This window comes from Puma concolor, chromosome B1 (genome assembly GCF_028749965.1).
Source record: "Puma concolor isolate L17-30 chromosome B1, mPumCon1.1.hap2, whole genome shotgun sequence".
NCBI classification, from domain to species: Eukaryota; Metazoa; Chordata; class Mammalia; order Carnivora; family Felidae; genus Puma; species Puma concolor.
Genome location: NC_141670.1, coordinates 89,033,840 through 89,053,179, shown reverse-complemented (window position 1 = coordinate 89,053,179; position 19,340 = coordinate 89,033,840). Strand labels below are relative to the sequence as shown.

General features: G+C 36.4%; 1 pseudogene; it reads right to left on the bottom strand.

Moving 5' to 3' along the window:
• Positions 1-18,466: 18,466 nt before the first annotated feature.
• Positions 18,467-18,935, bottom strand: LOC112858602 (small ribosomal subunit protein eS19 pseudogene; annotated as a pseudogene).
• Positions 18,936-19,340: the final 405 nt, after the last annotated feature.

Genomic DNA, 19,340 nt, shown 5'->3' with positions numbered 1-19,340 from the left:
CTCCCTCCCACCCCCCATCAACCCTCAGTTTGTTCTCAGTTTTTAAGAGTCTTTTCTGTTTTGGCTCCCTCCCTCTCTAACCTTTTTTTTTTTCCCTTCCCTTTCCCCCCATGGTCTTCTGTTACATTTCTCAGGATCCAGATAGGAGTGAAAACATATGATATCTGTCTTTCTCTGTATGACTTATTTCACTTAGCATAACACACTCCAGTTCCATCCACGTTGCTACAAAAGGCCATATTTCATTCAGAAAGAATTTATTTTAATGCCAAAAATCAACAAATGAGAAATCTTTGCAATTTACTACATATTATTGTATCATTCATTCATCTGTGTTATTAATGAGAAAGACATATTCTTAGTTTTATTACTAGAGAATTCATGTGCCTACCTAGTGCCTGAAACCTGGTGAAAGATCACCAAATATCAGTTAAAACAATTAATATATGACAAAATATAAAACACTATTGTGTCTCTGTATGCAAAAATAGAGTTCTTATTTACCTTAAACTTGAGTTTCTTCTTCTTCCTTTGCTCCCCAGAATTCTCTATTATCTTTAGTAGACGTATGGCTTCCACATGCTCAGAAACAGAAATATCTAAGGAACATCTCAAATAACCTTCAGATTATTTTGATTTCAAAATCTGTTCTATTGGTCAAAAAACAATTTAATCCAGAGCATTTCTTCTAGTAGGAATAAAATGAAAGAATTATACAACATCATCCAGTTTTCAGGATAAAATAAGAAACATAAAAATGGAAACTCTTTTTCAAAAGTAAAGAGTAGATATATTTAAAAAAAAACAAATATGATTTCTTTTTTTCAAAAAGTTGTACTTTTAAAAGGAGAGGGAAGAGAAGTTTTAAATATCATTGCTTTTTTTGTATTACTTCTTCGCTGGTAAAAATATTTGCCAAAATATGATTAGTAAGTGCTGAAGTTCGTGAGTCATAAAAATTTGGTAAATTTTATTCTCAAATACCATGGAAACACATGCAATACATGGAAACAAATACATGGAAACAAAGCAATTTGCTAATTCTTTGGGTTTCACTCTGGTGACTAGCCAAGGCATAGTGAAGGTGAACCAAAAGGCTGACAATACACACCCCTTGAAAATAACACATGTCCCTGTTTCAAATACTGTATAATCAACATTTGAAGAGGCAGAATACACACATGGACACCACTATTAGGCATTTTACAGGGATAGAATTTTTGCTAGTGCTTGATTCACTTACAATATTTAAGAATAATGTCTGATCCCAGTGGCATTTAAATAGCAACATATTAGTTTATATCTCAAACGTAAGGCAAAGAGTAAAAATATATTCCTTAAAATCAAAACATCTTTATTGCCCCATCCTATCCAATGCCTCTGTGCATGTTCTGCTATGGTACTTCTAGTTCTTATAGCTATATAATGTTCCAAATTGCTGAAATTTTTAGTTGCTTTAACTTGATTTTCTAAAAATTGTCCTGGGAAGGTTTATGAATTATAAAGTACTGATAAGATATACACAAATCTGCAGAATCCTCAAAACTTCATTTTTGTAGACCATATCAGCTGACATTCTAAATCAGACACTTTTCAGTTTTCCTTGGCCATCACCAGCTATCACACAAGTGACCCTATAATCATGGTAAAGCCTTTTTTGGATAGACATCTCAGGGAAAAAAAAAAAAAAAACCAACAAAACTTCATAGAAAATGAATCATCATGAACCCAACTTTGTTGTCCTAATCTTCAAACAAGAATTGATTCAAAACATCACAGACATTGACAGTTAAAAAAAAAATCATACTACTTGAGGTATATAAAAGACCTCAGTAAAGAGAAACATGTGAGTGAAAACATTTCTTGTTCAAAGAATTTCATTTCCTAGACATAAAGGGCCCTCTAATTTTCTCCAAATGAATTCCAGTTCTAGTATATTTTATAAGTACCTTCACTGCTGTTAGATCCTGAAATATAATAAAATGACCCTAATATGGGATTCCTCAAAACATTTACTAGACTCTCCGGGAAGCTGTATCAGCCCAAAATTGGAAGTATTCCAAGATTTTTGCTTAGTAACTCTTGGGGGAGATTAATTTAAAAGAATTTCATCTGAATAAGTAAATCCATCTCATTTTTAATGATTATTTGAAACAGCATTCTTTCACGTCAATGTTTTCCCCTCTTGAACCCCTGATAGTCATTCTCTGAAGATGGATTGGGTTCTAGCAACTTCTCTGAACACCTGGGAGGAGTAAGCCTTGGCTACTTGCCATTGTTACAGATACATTTATCTTCTGTCCACCTAATTAATGAATCCTTATGCAAAGATCCCAAAGTGATATAAGGTGTTAAATGACTGTGGACCACCCTGTGTGAAATAATGTCTACAATAATCACCATGAGGCACAGCATACAAGTAAAACAGAAAGAAAAATGTTTCACCAAAGAAGCTGTCATCTTAAATTAATATAATGAAAACTGTCAAAGCACAGATGTTGTGGTGTCTTTTTTGTAATTAAACCTATGAACATAACACTGGGTTCTGGTGTTCCTGTTGTGGTGGTGACTTCAATTCAACATGGAGAGGGGGCTTGGATAGCATGTTCAGAATAAAAAGTATTTATCACTCTCCTTTTTGTAGCTATGAAGAACTGTTCAAGACTTGATTATGGATTCCTTTATTCCTGCTGCCAGAGACAGGTAGCTTCACTCATATCACAGAACAGGCTTGGTCTCTTTGCTCCCTTTCTCACCCTACTCCCATTCCTAGCACTTTGCTCCAAAGCCATAGATAAAAGAATGAAAGACAACTTGTTTCTACCAGAAGGCAAGAGAAAAAAAATATTTAGAATGACATTATTCCTCAGTAGGTTAGTTATGTCTAGACTGCACTTAGAACTAATGTTAAAAGCTGCCCAGTAGCATCACATGTCAATTTGTATCTATTCAAACTTCTGTAAGGTTCACCTATATAAGCTTGAATTGAGACAATCATAAATACCTCCATCAGTCTTATCTCCAGAATGGTAGACCACTGCTTGTTGTCCCATATAAACAATTATATGTTCGATCTTAGAGTTCTTGGTTTCTCCTTTCTTGTAACTGGATGCTACTATAACTCTAATTCCCCAATGTGCTTTGACTTTAATGACTTTGTTTTAGAACTTGCTGCCCTTCTCACCTTTCCAGGATGCAACCAACAAAAGATGAAAAGTAGCCTCCTGAAGCCATGATTATACACCACTCAGATCTCCTGCTCTGGGCATAATTGATGCAAGACCACAACTACTGAGGTCTGAATCTACTACCAAGTTCACAGAGAGACCACACTTCCTATAGGCTAACCTCAGACAACACATGAGCCCAGCAAGGATACTGAGGGTGGCTCATTTCTATGAGTTACAGAGTGTATTTCCATGAAGGCAGAGGGCATCAGATACTGTTTGAGCTTTGCAAACAATCTCTACAGGACAACAGTAAAAGGTTAATACTTAAATATTGTGTTTCTCCTCAGATTCTATTAGGCAGCCCAGAGAAATTGGTTACTATTCTTTGAGTAATGTGAGAAACCAGTTTTTTAAGACAGGCTTGCCTAATGGGGCGCCTGGGTGGCTCAGTTGGTTGAGCATCCAGCTTCGGCCCAGGTCATGATCTCGTGGTTCGTGAGTTCAAGCCCTGCGTCAGGCTCTGTGTTGACAGCTCAGAGCCTGGAGCCTGCCTTGGATTCTGTCTCCCTCTCTCTCTGCTCCTCCCCTGCTCATGCTCTGTCTCTCTCTGTCTCAAAAATAAATAAATATTAAACAAAGTAATAAAAAAAAAATTTTTAAAAAGACAGGCTTGCCTAATTCCTGGCTGGAGTTATTTATGTTTGTATGTTTAGCACCTAATAGCTTTCTAAGAAAAAATCACTGCCCAATATTTTTTTGAAACAAATGAATGTTCATTGACTTAACTGATATCAAATTTTTAATGATCCATTTTCAATGAAAAACAAAGAGCATTGTGTATATCAGATCAAATTTTATGTAGAAAATCAGGTAGTTAGGGTTTAATTTTTAAAATAAATGTGTATTTAAAAAATAAATAAAAATTTATAGAAGTCATAACATTAAATAAGCATATAAAAAGACACTCAGTTTTAATAATATGAGAAATATACATAAATTTATGAAAGATATATTTGAGATATTTCTCACCTATCCAAATAGCAAAAATGAAAAACAGATCAATGCACAGTGGTTAGCTAGATATGTAGGCCAAACATTTGTGAAGCTTTGGCATCTTTTTAGAGGAGTAATTTGACAATACCAAAATTTAAAATATGTTTTTCTTTAAATATACTACGAGTCAAAATAAAAATATACATGACTCAAATTATCACTGATATTGGTGAAATGCTTTCTATATTAGTCATAAAATAAAACACAATACAACCTCTCAAAATTTAGGAAGACATTCATATACTGATGAAGAAAATATCATATGTTGTACATCAGTACAAAATATCTTCTTTTTTTAAGTTTTGTAATTTATTTTTGAGAGAGAGAGAGAACATGTGCAGGTGCTCTGTCTCAAGTGTGAAAAGGGGCAGAGAGAGAGGGAGAGAAAGAATCCGAAGCAGGCTCCATGCTGTTAGCACAGAGCCCAATGCGGGACTCAGTCTCACCAATCTTGAGATCATGACCTGAACCAAAATCAAGGGTTGGATGCTTAATTGACTGAGCCACTCAGGTGTCCCAACACATAAATTATCTTAATTAAAAAAAAAATGGTTATTTACATATGTGTGTGCATGTGTGTGCATGTGTATATGTTTAGCTTTGTTTTCTCAAAAGATTTTGGGAACCATCACTTATAGCATGATCTCATTTGGTTTTAAAATGATAGATATACTTGTGTGCTAATAAAAAAGTCAGGAAAGATGAATCACATTATTAGTAGAGACTTATTTTAAGTAGAGATTACTAGGTATTTTCACCTTGTGTTATAAGCTTCTGTATCATTGGAATGTTTTGGTAATAAACATGAGTCGCTTTTATAATGAGGAAAGTAAGAAAATTATTTCTGAATTCATTAAAATTATATATTTTACTTTTATAATTATAATTATACATTTATACTTCTAAAATTATACTTTTATAATTATAATTTTATAAGTATGATTATACTTATTATATCATTATACTTATATTTGTAGCTTTCGTCCCATTCTGTAAGCTAATTCTCTTATTCTATTTTAATAATTTTTGGCTCTGTGATTGAGCAGAAAATGCGCTTGAATAATTTAAGCTCATAAAAAAATGGTTACACAATCCAATCATGTCACACTTGGCTAATATATATCCATATGTTGATAATATAGTGTTTGTATGTGTGTGTATGCACATGTGTATGTGCATACGATTCAAATATTTTCAGCTATTTGGTAGTAATAGACAGGTGGCCTCCCATGGACACAAAAATATTGTAAAAATTGCTGCTGCATGCTTTTATGTTCTTTTTAAGTACTGCCTTGTCATGGTGAAATAAAAATTTGCTACCACTCTGTCTAGAGTTCACCTGGCCTTTGAGTGTAGAGCAAAGGGAAGGGATCTATTGATATAGTCATTCCTTAGGCTCAACTTGCAATCTTTCCTTTCCTTTTAATGGTTAAGACAATTTTATTGCCACCTATGCTTTCAATTTATACAGGGGTACCTCAGAAGACCTCAAGAGCCAATCATCTAATCTGAAGGCAGAGATAAATGATTGATTGTGTTTTCTTGAAGAGTTGCAAGGCAGGAGCTGACGGGCTGGGGGAGTTACGGAGCCATTAGATCATTTCACAGAGAAAGAACTGTATTCTTTCACATGTCTCCCCCTTCCCTCCACAAAAATGATGATTCATACATAATTGAAGGAATGTCATTTCCACACTATGGCTAGAATTTTGGAAATCTCAAACAGCTTGTATTTTTTAAGTAGACTCCTAATTCCTTCTTTTTTTTTTAAGTTTCTGGGTGTGGGGGAAGAATGAGTATGTTGGCTTTTCCATTCATGAGCGTTCTTGAAAAGAACAACTCTCTCTTTTCCATACCAGATGGAGGAGTAGCAGCACACTGAAGTTATTGGCAAAGAGGAAAAAGAATACTGTAAATCATTCCAAAGTGGAGCCACATGGGGGGAGTTCCTGGGGAATTAGCCAAGCACATGTTATAGAAGAAAGTGGAACCAGGAATATTTATAAGTTATTTTTACCCAGTAGACAAAATGAAAGGCCGATGTTCAAAGACACAAAGAAACATGTAAGAGCTTGGTTAATATTATGAAGAACTATACAAACTGAACTGTGTCCTTTTAATAGTTATAAAACCTTCACAAAAAGTATGCACATTTGAGAATCCCTGTGTTGAAACTGAATTCACTGTTGCTCTTTACTAATGCAAAAACAGAGTGAATTTCTCTTCACAAAGAATAAAACAGCTTATTGACAACATAACAAGGAAAGTGGCTTGCTATGTACTCAGGGATGAAGAAAATCTTACTTTATCATCAAACTGACCTCTTTTTAAAATGATGTTTTGTTTTTTTTTTTAATCACTGGCCAATAAGGTATTTCCAAAGAGACACAATAAAGACAGCCACTAGTATCAGTTAGTGTAGCTAAAAGTAAACTGAGAAAATAATAAGCATTGAAACAAGAAAAGAAGGGGCGCCCGGGTGGCTCAGTCAGTTAAGTGTCTTCCTCTTGATTTCAGTTCAGGTCATGATCTCATGGTTGTGAGATCAAGCTCCAAGTCTGGCTTTACACTGGGTGCAAGCACGCACACACACGATCTCTATCTCTCATTCTCTCTCTCAAAACAAACAAACAAAAACAAACAAACAAAAAATGCTTTTAAAAAGTACAGGAGAGGGGCGCCTGGGTGGCGCAGTCGGTTAAGCGTCCGACTTCAGCCAGGTCACGATCTCGCGGTCCGGGAGTTCGAGCCCCGCGTCAGGCTCTGGGCTGATGGCTCAGAGCCTGGAGCCTGTTTCCGATTCTGTGTCTCCCTCTCTCTCTGCCCCTCCCCCGTTCATGCTCTGTCTCTCTCTGTCCCAAAAATAAATAAACGTTAAAAAAAAAAAAAAAAAAAAAAGTACAGGAGAAAAGAAACTGGTAATGCCAATTATTCATTATGGAATGAGCTATCTGAAGTTCAAAAAGCTAAGGATGTGCCTAAGTTCACATAGCTAATAAATAACAGATCTGGAACTAAATCTATAGCTAATTGATTCTACTGCCTATGTGTTTTATAAACATGGGACTTTGGCTTTCCCATGAAATTGTTAATTTTTTTTTTCCTGGAATATTGCATAAAGTGTTTTCTAAGCTGTATGAGAGTGAAGTTCCATTACCATTTATGTCCTTTCATATTTCAGACATTAAAAAAATTCTTTTCTTTAATGTTTATTTATTTTTGAGAGACAGAGTGCAATTGGCAGAGGGGCAGAGAAAAGGAGCCACAAAATCCGAATCGGGATCCAGGATCTGAGCTGTCAGCACAGAGCCCGATGTGGGGCTTGAACCCATGAAGCACGGGATCATGACCTGGGCCGTAGCTGGTCGCTTAACCGACTGAGCCACCCAGGCACCCCCGGACATTTTTAAAATTGGTTTCTCTAATGGTAACTTTAAAACATGTACTCATTTATCTTCTACTTTGTACCGAAATGGATTTACATCAATTAAAATATAAAAATGACTAAAATCAAAATGACAAGTTCTGTTGTGAGCAAAGTTACAATTTGTTTACAGACTACTGTATTAAATGACTGCTGGCCTCACTATGTGCTGAATGAAGAATTTACTAAATGTAAACTAATCACCTGAAAACATTGATCATAATTAAATATTACTGGAACAAGAAGATAGGTTCCCCAATCTATATAAGACATAAAATTTTCTATCCCTAATTTGCTCATATCGTTTATTTATTTTATGGAACCTTACTCTCACTCCCTCATAGTAATTTTTTTGAGTTATATTTTACAATTTATATTTACTCCTAATTTTTCTAATTTCTCTAATCATTACAAGCAAATTTTTATTTATATCCTGAGCATAGCTCTAACAGATGCTTTAAAGTCTCTATGAATTAAAAAATCTTATATCTTGACATTAATTTCCATTGAAGTTTACATTTGGTATCATCCCCTAGACATTGTGAATATTATGTTGTGAAAATTCTGGATTCGATTATATTCCCCTGAAGACTGTTGGTTGTTTGTAGTTCTTTTAGCAATCAATTAACTTGGCTGGAATCAAATCGCAAACTCTATCTTGGATGGCAGTTCAACTCTCAATTCAGTGCTTTTATTCTTGTTCCAGGTTGTTTAAAGTCTACCCCACAAATACATGTTTCAAGTGTCAGCCAGAAATGTGAGCATACTTTATACACAGAATTTAAGGACACCTATTACTACATTTGTTTCTGGGTTTTTTTGTTTTGCTTTTTGTTTTTGCCTCATTTTCCAACAGTTGTGATTGCCTGAATCCAGAAAGACTGTGGGCTTTTTATCAGAGAGTTGACCACCCCAAATAGCATAGACGGGAACACCTCGGACTAAAAATTGCAAAATTAAGATCTCCCTATGTCTTCCCTTTATCCAAGTGTTGATTTCCCTCCTGAATCTCTTTGTTTTTTGTTACACTCCAGTGCATTTGATATTTTTATTTGTTTTTTTTTTATTTTTTTTTATTTTTTCTTTTAGTTATCTAGGGATAAGTGTCTATAATTTCAACCTTACATTATTTGGATCAGTTCTATGGTATATTAACATAATTCCTGGGTTACAAGTAATGGAAATACAATTCAGTCTACCTCAAACAAAACAGAAGTAAATGGCTCCTAGTACTGAAATCCAGGATTAACTTCCAGAATGGCTGGATTAAGATTCTCAAACAGCATCACCAGGAATTTGTTCTTGGATTTTTTCGTTTGTTTGTTTTTGTTGTTTTGTTTAGTTTTGTTTTGTTTTATTTATGTTATATCTTGGCTCTAATTCTTCATAGGATTTGTTTTGAAGGGCCCCCTCCCCATATAGTTTTCTTTATTTTATTAATAATTTATTTATTTTTTAATTTATATCAAAATTAGTTAGCATATGGTGCAACAATGATTTCAGGAGTAGATTCCTTAATGCCCCTTACCATTTAGCCCATTCCCCCTCCCACAACCGCTCCAGTAACCCTCTGTTTGTTCTCCATATTTAAGAGTCTCTTGTGTTTTGTCTCTCTCCTTGTTTTTATATTATTTTTGCTTCCCTTCCCTTATGTTCATCTGTTTTCTATTTCAAAGTTCTCATATGAGTGAAGTCATATAATATTTGTCTTTCTCCGACTGACTAATTTTGCTTAGCATAATATCCTCTAGTTCCATCCACATAGTTGCAAATGGCAAGATTTCATTTTTTGTGATTGCCGAGTAATACTCCATTGTGTATATATACCACATCTTCTTTATTCATTCATCCATCGATGGACATTTGGGCTCTTTCCATACTTTGGTTATTGATAGTGCTGCTATAAACATTGGGGTGCATGTGTCCCTTCAAAACAGCATATCTGTATTCCTTGGATAAACACCTAGTAGTGGTGCAATTGATGGAACACAGGGTAGTTCTGGTTTTAATTTTTTGAGGAACTTCCATACTGTTTTCCAGAGTGGCTGCACCAATTTGCATTCCCACCAACAGTGCAAAAGAGATCCTCTTTCTCCGCATCCTCACCAACATCTGTTGTTGCCAGAGTTATTAATGTTAGCCATTCCGACAGGTGTGACGTGATATCTCATTGTGGTTTTGATTTGTATTTCCCTGATAATGAGTGGTGTTGAGCATTTTGTCATGTGTCAGTTGGCCATCTGGATGTCTTCTTTGGAGAAGTGACTCTTCATGTCTTTTGCCCATTGCTTCACAGGATTCTTTGTTTCTTGAGTGTTGAGTTTGAAAAGTTCTCTATAGGTTTTGGATACTAACCCTTTATCTGATATGTCGCCTGCAAATATCTTCTCCCCATCTGTTGGTTGCCCCTTAGTTTTGCTGATTGTTTCCTTTACTGTGCAGAAGCTTTTTATTTTGATGAGGTCTCAATAGTTCACTTTTGCATTGGTTTCCCTTGTCTCCAGAGACGTGTTGAGTAAGAAGTTGCTGTGGCAGAGGTCAAAGAGGTTTTTTCCTGCTTTCTCCTGGAGGATTTTGATGCTTCCTGTCTTACATTTAGGTCTTTCATCCATTTTGAGTTTATTTTTGTGTATGGTGCAGTAAGAAAGCGGTCCAGGTTCATTTTTCTGCACGTCGCTGTCCAGTTTTCCCAGCACCACTTGCTGAAGAGACTGTCTTTATTCCGTTGGATATTCTTTCCTGCTTTGTCAGATAAGTTGGCCATACGTTTATGGGTCCATTTCTGGGTTCTCTATGCTGTTCCATTGATCTCAATGTCTGTTTTTGTGCTAATACCATATGGTCTTGATGATTACAGCTTTGTAGTATAGCTTCAAGTCTGGAATTGTGATGCCTCCTGCTTTGTTTTGTTTTTTGTTTTTTTTTTTTTCAAGATTGCTTTGGCTACTCAGGGTGTTTTCTGGTTCTATACAAATTTTAGGATTGTTTGTTCTAGCTCGGTGAAGAATGCTGGTGTTATTTTGACAGGTATATATATGTAGATATATTTGACAGGTATATATATATATATATATATATATATATATATATGTAGACAGCCATATATATGTAGATTGCTTTGGGTTGTATTGACATTTTAACAATATTTGTTCTTACTATCCAGGAGCATGATTTTTTTTTTTCATTTTTTGGTGTCTTCTTCAATTTCTTTCATAAATTTCTATAGTTTTCAGTGTATAGATTTTTCACCTCTTTGATTAGATTTATTCCTAGGTATTTTATGGATTTTGGTGCAACTGTAAATGGGATCGATTCCTTGATTTCTCTTTCTGTTGCTTCATTTTTGGTGTATAGGAATACAACCAATTTCTGTGCATAAATTTTATATCCTGTGACTTTGCTGAATTCATGGATCAATTGTAGCAGTTTTTTGGTGGAATCTTTTGGGTTTTTCACCTAGAGTATTATGTTATCTGTGAATAGTGAAAGTTTGACTTCCTCCTGGCCGACTTGGATCCCTTTTATTTCTTTGTGTTGTCTGATTGCTGAGGCTAAGGCTTCCAATACTATGTTGAATAACAGTGGTGAGAATGGACATCCCTGTCTTATTCCTGACCTTAGAATGAAAGCTCTCCGTTTTTCTCTATTGAGGATGATATTAGCAGTGGGTCTTTTATATATGGCTTTTATGATCTTGAAGTATGATCCTTCTATCCATACTTTCTTGAGGGTTTTTATCAAGAAGTGATGCTGTATTTTGTCAAATGCTTTCTCTGCATCTATTGAGAGGATCATGTGGTTCTTGTTCTTTCTTTTATTGATGTGATGCATCACATTGATAGATTTGCAGCTACTGAATGCATCCCAGGTATAAATCTTACTTAGTTGTGGTGAATAATTTTTTTAAGTATTGTTGGATCCAGTTAGCTAGTATCTTGTTGAGGATTTTTGCATCCATATTCATCAGGGAAATTGGTCTATAATTCTCCTTTTTAGTGGGGTCTTTGTCTGGCTTTGGAATCAAGGTAATGCTGGCTTCATAGAAAGAGTTTGGAAGTTTTCCTTCCGTTTATATTTTTTTGAACAGCTTCAAGAGAGTAGGTGTTAACTCTTCTTTAAATGTTTGGGAGAATTCTCCTGGAAAGGCATCTGGCCCTGGACTCTTGTTTTTTGGCAGATTTGTTATTACTAATTATATTTTACTGGTTATGGATCTGTTCAAATTTACTATTTCTTCCTGTTTCAATTTTGGTAGTACATATATTTCTAGGAATTCGTCCATTTCTTCCATATTGCCCATTTTATTTGTGTATAATTGCTCATAATATTCTTTTTTTATTGTTTTTATTTCTGCTGTGTTGGTTGTGATCTCTCCTCTTGCATTCTTGATTTTATTTACTTGGGTCCCTTCCTTTTCTTTTGGATCAAACTGGCCAGTGGTTTAGCAATTTTGTTAATTCTTTAAAATATACATCTTCTGGTTTCATTGATCTGTTCTACTGGTTTTTTGGTTTCAATAGCATTAATTTCTGCTCTAATCTTTATTATTTCCTGTCTTCTGCTGGTTTTGGGTTTTATTTGATGTTCTTTTTCCAGCTCCTTAAAGTGTAAGGTTAGGTTGTGTATCTGAGACTTTTCTTTCTTCTTTAGAAAGGCCTGGATTGCTATATACTTCCCTCTAATGACAGCCTTTGCTCCATCACAGAGATTTGGGTCTGTGGAGTTATCATTTTCATTGCCTTCTATGTACTTTTTAGTTTCCTCTTTAATTTCTTGGTTAGTCCATTCATTCTTTAGGAGAATGCTCTTTAGTATCCAAGTAGTTGTTATCTTTCCACATTTGTTGTTTTAGTTGATTTTAAGTTTCATAGCACTGTGGTCTGAAAATATGCATGGTACAATCTCAAACTTTTTGTACTTGTTTAGGGCTGATTTATATCCCAGTATGTAATCTATTCCAGAAAACCTTCCATGTGCACTGGAGAAGAATGTCTATTCTGCTGCTTTAGGATAACATGTTCTGAATATATCTGTTAAGGCCATCTGGTCAGTGTGTCATTCAAAGTCATTGTTTCCATGTTGATTTTCTGTTTAGATGACCTGTCCTTTGCTGTAAATGGGGTATTGAAGTCCCCACTATTATAGTATTATTATCAATGAGTTTCTTTATGTTTGTGATTAATTGATTTATGCATGTGGGTACTCTCATATTTGGAGCATAAATGTTTACAATTGTTAGATCTTCTTGGTGGATTGACTCCTTAGTTATGATATAATGCTCTTCTTCATCTCTTGTTATAGTCTTTACTTTAAAGTTTAAATTATCTAAGTGTGGCTACTCTAGCTTTCTTTTGTTGACCATTAGCATGATAGATGGTTCTCCCTACCCTTACTTTCAATCTAAAGGTGTCTTTAGGTCTAAAGTAGGCCTCCTGTAAACAGCATATATATGGATCTTGTTTTCTTATCCATTCTGTTACCCTGTCTTTTGATTGGAGCATTTAGTCCATTGACACTTAGAGTAAGCACTGAATGATATGAATTCATTGCCATTATGTTGCTTGTAGAGTTGGAGAGTCTGGTGGTGTTCTCTGGTCCTTTCTAGTCTTTGTTGCTTTTGGTCTTTTTTTTTTTTTTTTTTTTTTTTTTTTTTTTTTTTTTTTTGTATTTTCTCCCCTTAGAGAGTCCCCCTTAAAATTTCTTGCAGGGCTGGTTTTGTGGTCATGAACTCCTTTAATTTTTGTTTTCCTGGGAGACTTTTAATCTCTCCATTTTGAATGACAGCCTTGCTGAATAAAGATTTCTTGATACAGCACATTAAATATATCCTGCCATTCCTTTCTGGCCTGCCAAATTTCTGTGGATAGGTCTGCTGCAAACCTGATCTGTCTTCCCTGCCCTGGTAAGGACTTTTTTCCCCTTGCTGCTTTCATGATTCTCTCCTTGCCTGACTATTTTGTGAATTTGACTATGATATGCCTTGTTGATTGTCAGTTTTTGTTGAATCTAATGGGAGTCTTCTGTGCTTTCTGGATTTTGATGTCTGTGTCTTTCCCCAGGTTAGGAAAGTTTTCCACTATGATTTGCTCACATAAACCTTCTATCCCTATTTCTCTCTCTTCATCTTCTAGTACCACTATGATTCTGAGGTTGTTCCTTTTTAATGAGTCACTGATTTCTCTAATTCTTAAATCGTACTCTTTTGCCTTAGTCTCCCTCTTTCTTTGTTCTTCATTGTTCTCCATAAGTTTTTCCTCTATATCACTAATTCACGGCTCTGTTTCATCCATCCTTGCCACCATGGCATCCATTTGAGATTGCAACTCATTTATAGCATTTTTTATTTCATCCTGACTATCTTTTATCTCCACAGAAATGAATTCTAATCTGTTTTCAACCCCCGCTAGTATCCTTATTATCGTGATTCTAAATTCTGGTTCAGACATCTTGCTTGTGTTGTAATCTGTGTTGATTATGTGCCTGGCTGTCATTTCTTCCTGTTCTTTCTGTTGGGGTGAATTCCTTCATTTAGTTATTTTGAAGAAAGAAAAGGAATTAGTAAGGTAAAAAAAATAAATTAAAAAATTAAAAACAACACACAAAAAATCAAATAAAGGATGCTTAGATCCTAAGTGTGTTTTGGTCTGTTTGTTGGCAGGATCTTGATAGATTAGAAAAGGGAAAGATAAGAAAAAAAGAAAAGAAAAAGAAAAATGTTTGAAAATTTGAAAAAATGAACACAATGAAATAGAATAAAATTAAATGATGGATATAAAATAGAATTTGAAAAATTTTCAAAAAAGTAAAAAATAAAAAAAATAAAAAAAAGTAAAAAATATAGTAGAAAAAAATTAAAGAAAAAATTTTTAATAAAAATTGAAAATACAAATACTTTTTTTCTCTTTCTGTATTCAAGAAAATAAAAGAAAGAAAAGAAAAGAAAAGAAAAAAATTGAATAGATGGGCCAACAAACAGACTGAAATACGATTGAAATTACATTGGTTTCCCCTAGAAGTCAAACTATGAAGCACTTCATATTTCCTAAACTAAGCAGGTGGAGAGACTTGTGGTGTTCCTGAAGAGCAAGGGTTGGCCAGGTTGGGCAGTGCTTAGTGTAATGGCTCCATTCTCCACCAGATGGCCCTGCTTAACTTACTGGGGTGGATTGTAGTAGCGCATGTAGGTGTGTATGTGCATGCATGGGAGGGGTGAAAATGGCATCACTCAACTACCCAGTCTCTAGTTACAGAACTCTGTGCTCTCCCCGACTAGCAATCACACATGCTTCCTTTGTCTCTAGTTTCCTTCTACCCCCGTTTTTACACCGTCTGTGACCACGCTGTCAGGTTGCCAGGTGGCACCTCCCCTAAGTTTGATCCCAGATGTGGCTGTGTTTCCCAACCCCTCACTTCTGAGGGACAGCGACTTTGACCCACTCAGACCTTCTGGGGGAAGGTCTCAGTGAGCAATGACCAGGTGCCTGCCACACCCAGGGACTTCAAGGCACTGTGCTACTGCTGATGCCCAGAGACTGCGGCTGGGTGCCAGCCTACCCCAGAAAAAGTTCGTGGGATCATGTAGCAGCAGCGGTTCAGGGATTATGGTCAATCACAAAACACATCTGGAGCCAGGCTTCACCCTTAATGTCCTTGTTCCAACACCAGTAAACGTGATTGTTCTTCAGGGTCTGCTGGGACCTTTGGCTGTGGGGTGGCCACACAGCCTCTACCAAATGTCCTCCCAGCAGGGGAACCACCTCTCCCTGTGTAGCCCAAGGACCTCCTTGGACCTCACTTTCTGCTCCTGGGGATTTTCTTTTCCCACCAGAGCACTGCCAGGTATCCAGCTGCAGAATTTCAGACTCTGTGCTCCCCCTGTTTATACAGTGTTAATGGAATTTAAACTCTCTCCTTTCTCCTTTCTCCCTTGTTGTGCTCAGTCCCTTACATACTCTCTTTTCTCTCCAACTGCTTTTGTACTCTCCACCCCCACCCCATCCCCGTCCTCTCTCTGCAAGCAAAAACAGCTCCCTTCCCTCCTTGGCTTCTTTCTCCCCCAGTTCACTTCTCCATACCTGCTTAGTTCTCTGGTTCAGGTTGTGCAGATTGTTGTGTTAATCCTCAAATAAGTTTTCTAGGTGTGCAGGATGGTTTAGTGTTGATCTGGCTGTACCTCAGGGATGAGAGACATAAAAAACTTCCATGGTGTTCTGCCATCTTGGCCCCTCCTGTCCCCATATAGTTTGCAAAGCTCCTGACCTATATGATACTAAATTAAGGACTTAGGCAGAAAGAGAAGGCCTGATACCTGCTCATTACAGGAAGAGTCTTGGAACCAATTTTGTGGTTTGGGTTGACTGACCCATTCCTAAACTAAACCCTATGACTGTGATTGACCAAGGTAGGTCATATATTTGACCCCTGGAATTGACTTTGAGTTCAGTCCCCTCTATGCCACATAGCCTCGAAATAGAGGATAGTGTGTCCTTAAAGGAAAATTTGATGATAATACTAAAAAGAAGAGAGGATTATAGATAGGTAAAACAACAGAATCTTACTGTTGTTTTACATACAGGAAAAGAAGAAACATGTCAGGTTGAGAAAAGAGAAATAACCGGTAACAGATGATGACAAAAGTAGGATCTTGTTCATTGTCAGCTTTCTCCTTAGTCCTCTTAGGAGGTAAGTCTGAGTCCTCCTCTTGAGCACATTTCGATTCTTTGACTCTTTTCATTAGAATTCCAAACTCCCTTCCTTTTGCCAACAGAAACAGGGATTTGGTTCAGTTTAATTTTACCAATATAAATCAAACTATTTTTTCCCTATGCCACAGCACATCAGCTAGGGACATATACCCAACAAAAATTTTCCCTTCTCTAAAGACTCCGAATAAGCCCAATACCTTTGTTGTCAACAATGACCATGATATACTAAGAAAACACAACAAGGTGTCCATGTTAAAAAAAAAATTAGTAGGGGCACCTGGGTGGCTCAGTTGGTTAAGCGTTTGACTTCAGCTCAGGTCATGATCTCAGGGTTTGTGAGTTTGAGTCCCACGTCGGGCTTTGTACTGACCGCTCAGAGCCTGGAGCCTGCTTCGGCTTCTATTTCTTCCTCTCTCTCTGCCCTTCCCCTGCTCATGCTCTGTCTCTCTCTGTCTCAAAAATAAATAAAAACATTAAAAAAATTAGTAACACAAATATTTTGTAAACGGGGGTAGTTTAGAAAAGGGTTAGTGCTTTTGGGTTACAAGATGATTTTTTTTTCTTTTTATGTGATTCATATAGATATGTAAAGAAAATGAACAATTTTACTAGCTTGGGGTAATACTAAACTCACTTTTATTTTAATGGGCATATTTTAATGGTTCTCAATCCCTGACTGGTCATCAGGGGGCATATTGTTTCACTCAAGTTGATCTTTCATACATATTGTGCACTTAGAGGGTATCCTTGCAATATTGGTGAACTCTATCCAGTGAATTCACTTCTAAAATTATTGTTGCTTTTATTTCTATTAATCATCTCTATGAGGAGAGATCCTTTAATTAGGTTCACTGATTTTTGAAAGTGTTTCCTTTCTTTCATTTGGAGACAGCTACTCCATATCTCTAAGTTGACTTTCAGAAGCTTGTTCAGACCCTCAGTCTTCTAATCCCCTTTTTACCTATGACATGTTCATTATATATAGAGGCCCATTGCAACAAGCAGACATGATGATTCTTATTTTTCTACTGTAAGAGGCTGTCTATTAAACAGAACATTCCTTCTAGATTTTATATTAGAGAAACTAGGTATACTTTGTCCATTGCCACATGCTTTCTCTGTAATAGGTGCAGAATCCCAAAGCAAGAATTGGGAACTGGAATTTGTTGTTTCATTCAGATGCCTTCTGATAGACATGCTTTTTGCTCTCCCTATAAACAAGACCATCACCCTTGATGATAAGAACCATTGGTGCCCTACTCCACCATATCAATTTGCCTTTACCATTTTCTCAAAACACTGAGCTAAAAAATGCTTGCATTGTGAGCGGGCCAGACAAATAAGGCCAAGTATAAACTCACTTTCAAAAGGTGGGCCACTTTAATCATTCACAAAAGGAAATAAACTACAGCAGATGTTTGTTTTTCTACTGACTCGTGTATCATCATATGAGAATTAGCAGAACTCTGCCAAATGGCATATATGTGTGTGTTTCCACTCATTCATACACTCTCATATAGATTGAAGTATGTTTATATAATATACATCATATGACTCTGTACTTAGTAAAAGCATTTACAAAGTCTTATATCAGCAATTTATTCCTCTACCCCGGGAGTAGTGTTAATTGCTCTATTATACTAATGGTTTATATATAACCCAACCTTCAAATGAGCTTCATTTAAAGTTGGCAATGCTACTTTACACCTGCAAAAAGGTGAATATTTTTATCCTAGCTGGGGAGTAGAGGAGGCTGTTTCTCATCACTTGGCATATGCCTACAGAGTAATATTTTTGTTTGCTTTGATTATTATGCAAAGCCACAAGACAGGCTTTGTATGAAAAGAAATTTGCTAAAGAACTTTAGGGGAAAAAAAAATCACGGTTCTTACAAGTAACCACATGTTGGACAGGTGTTTATTTTAAACATTTGTTTGAATACATATGAGGCAGAGTGAATAGGATTACAGATTTATCCTGCTTGTAAATTCATCATTCCATTATTTAGATGGCATTTGCCAACCTGAAAAATACATTAATTTTCACCTTTACCAAGCTATTTTACTTTATTTATTTTGTTTCATATTTTGTTTTATTATGAACGAGGCAATGCATTAGCCCACTATTTGTTCTAATGCTTCCTGTTGGCATTACCACCAGTCTGGCGATTCTGTTCAGATCTCTCTGTCCCTGAGGTGTCACTTTGCGGCCCCCATCTTGGTCCTTTTCCACCATTTCCAGCCCCTCTAGGGCATGGAGGACCCTGTGGGCCACACTCTTGGAGCCTCTGCTGAAATGGCTAGGTACAACCCCGTTTCTCTGACATCCACCTAGATCTTGGTCATTGAGCCGACCACAGCGCTGCCTCAGAAGACAGGTGTCATGCTGCGGAAGTGGCTCGTGTGTAGAACTAGTTCTCATTGTAGGTAGCAGCCTCTTTGAGCTTGGCCAGCTTGACAGTGTTCGCCCATTCGGGGACTATCAGCTTCCCAGACTTTTTGAGGGAGGCTTCCAGAGCTCTGACGAACTCCTGCTGGTTCACGTCTTTTGCAAGAACACCAAGCATCGCATGCCTTGTGCACAGCCAGCCAGGGGAAAGGCCACGCTATTTGATTAATGGAGACTATATTTTCTTACTTTGTATAACATGCATAGACAACATTCAGCAACTTAAAAGTAATGTCACTCTCACACTTCGTTTATTTGAATAGCATAAATTAAATGATTTAGAGCTATGTGGGGTAATCTAATTCTAGCATACAAAGTGTGACAGCTAAAGCATTAGCTAGTAGCAATCTCTACTTGTCCAAGATGAAGCAGTATCAATGATGTGGAAGGCTTTGAACCATCCCGTGACTTTCAATGTGATATTTTTATTTCCCACCCCAACACCAAGGTCTTCTTAAAGCTCTCCATCAGAATGTAAACTCCATGAGGGCAGGGGCCTTGCCCATCTTATTCATGTCTATATATAAATTCCTTAAGATG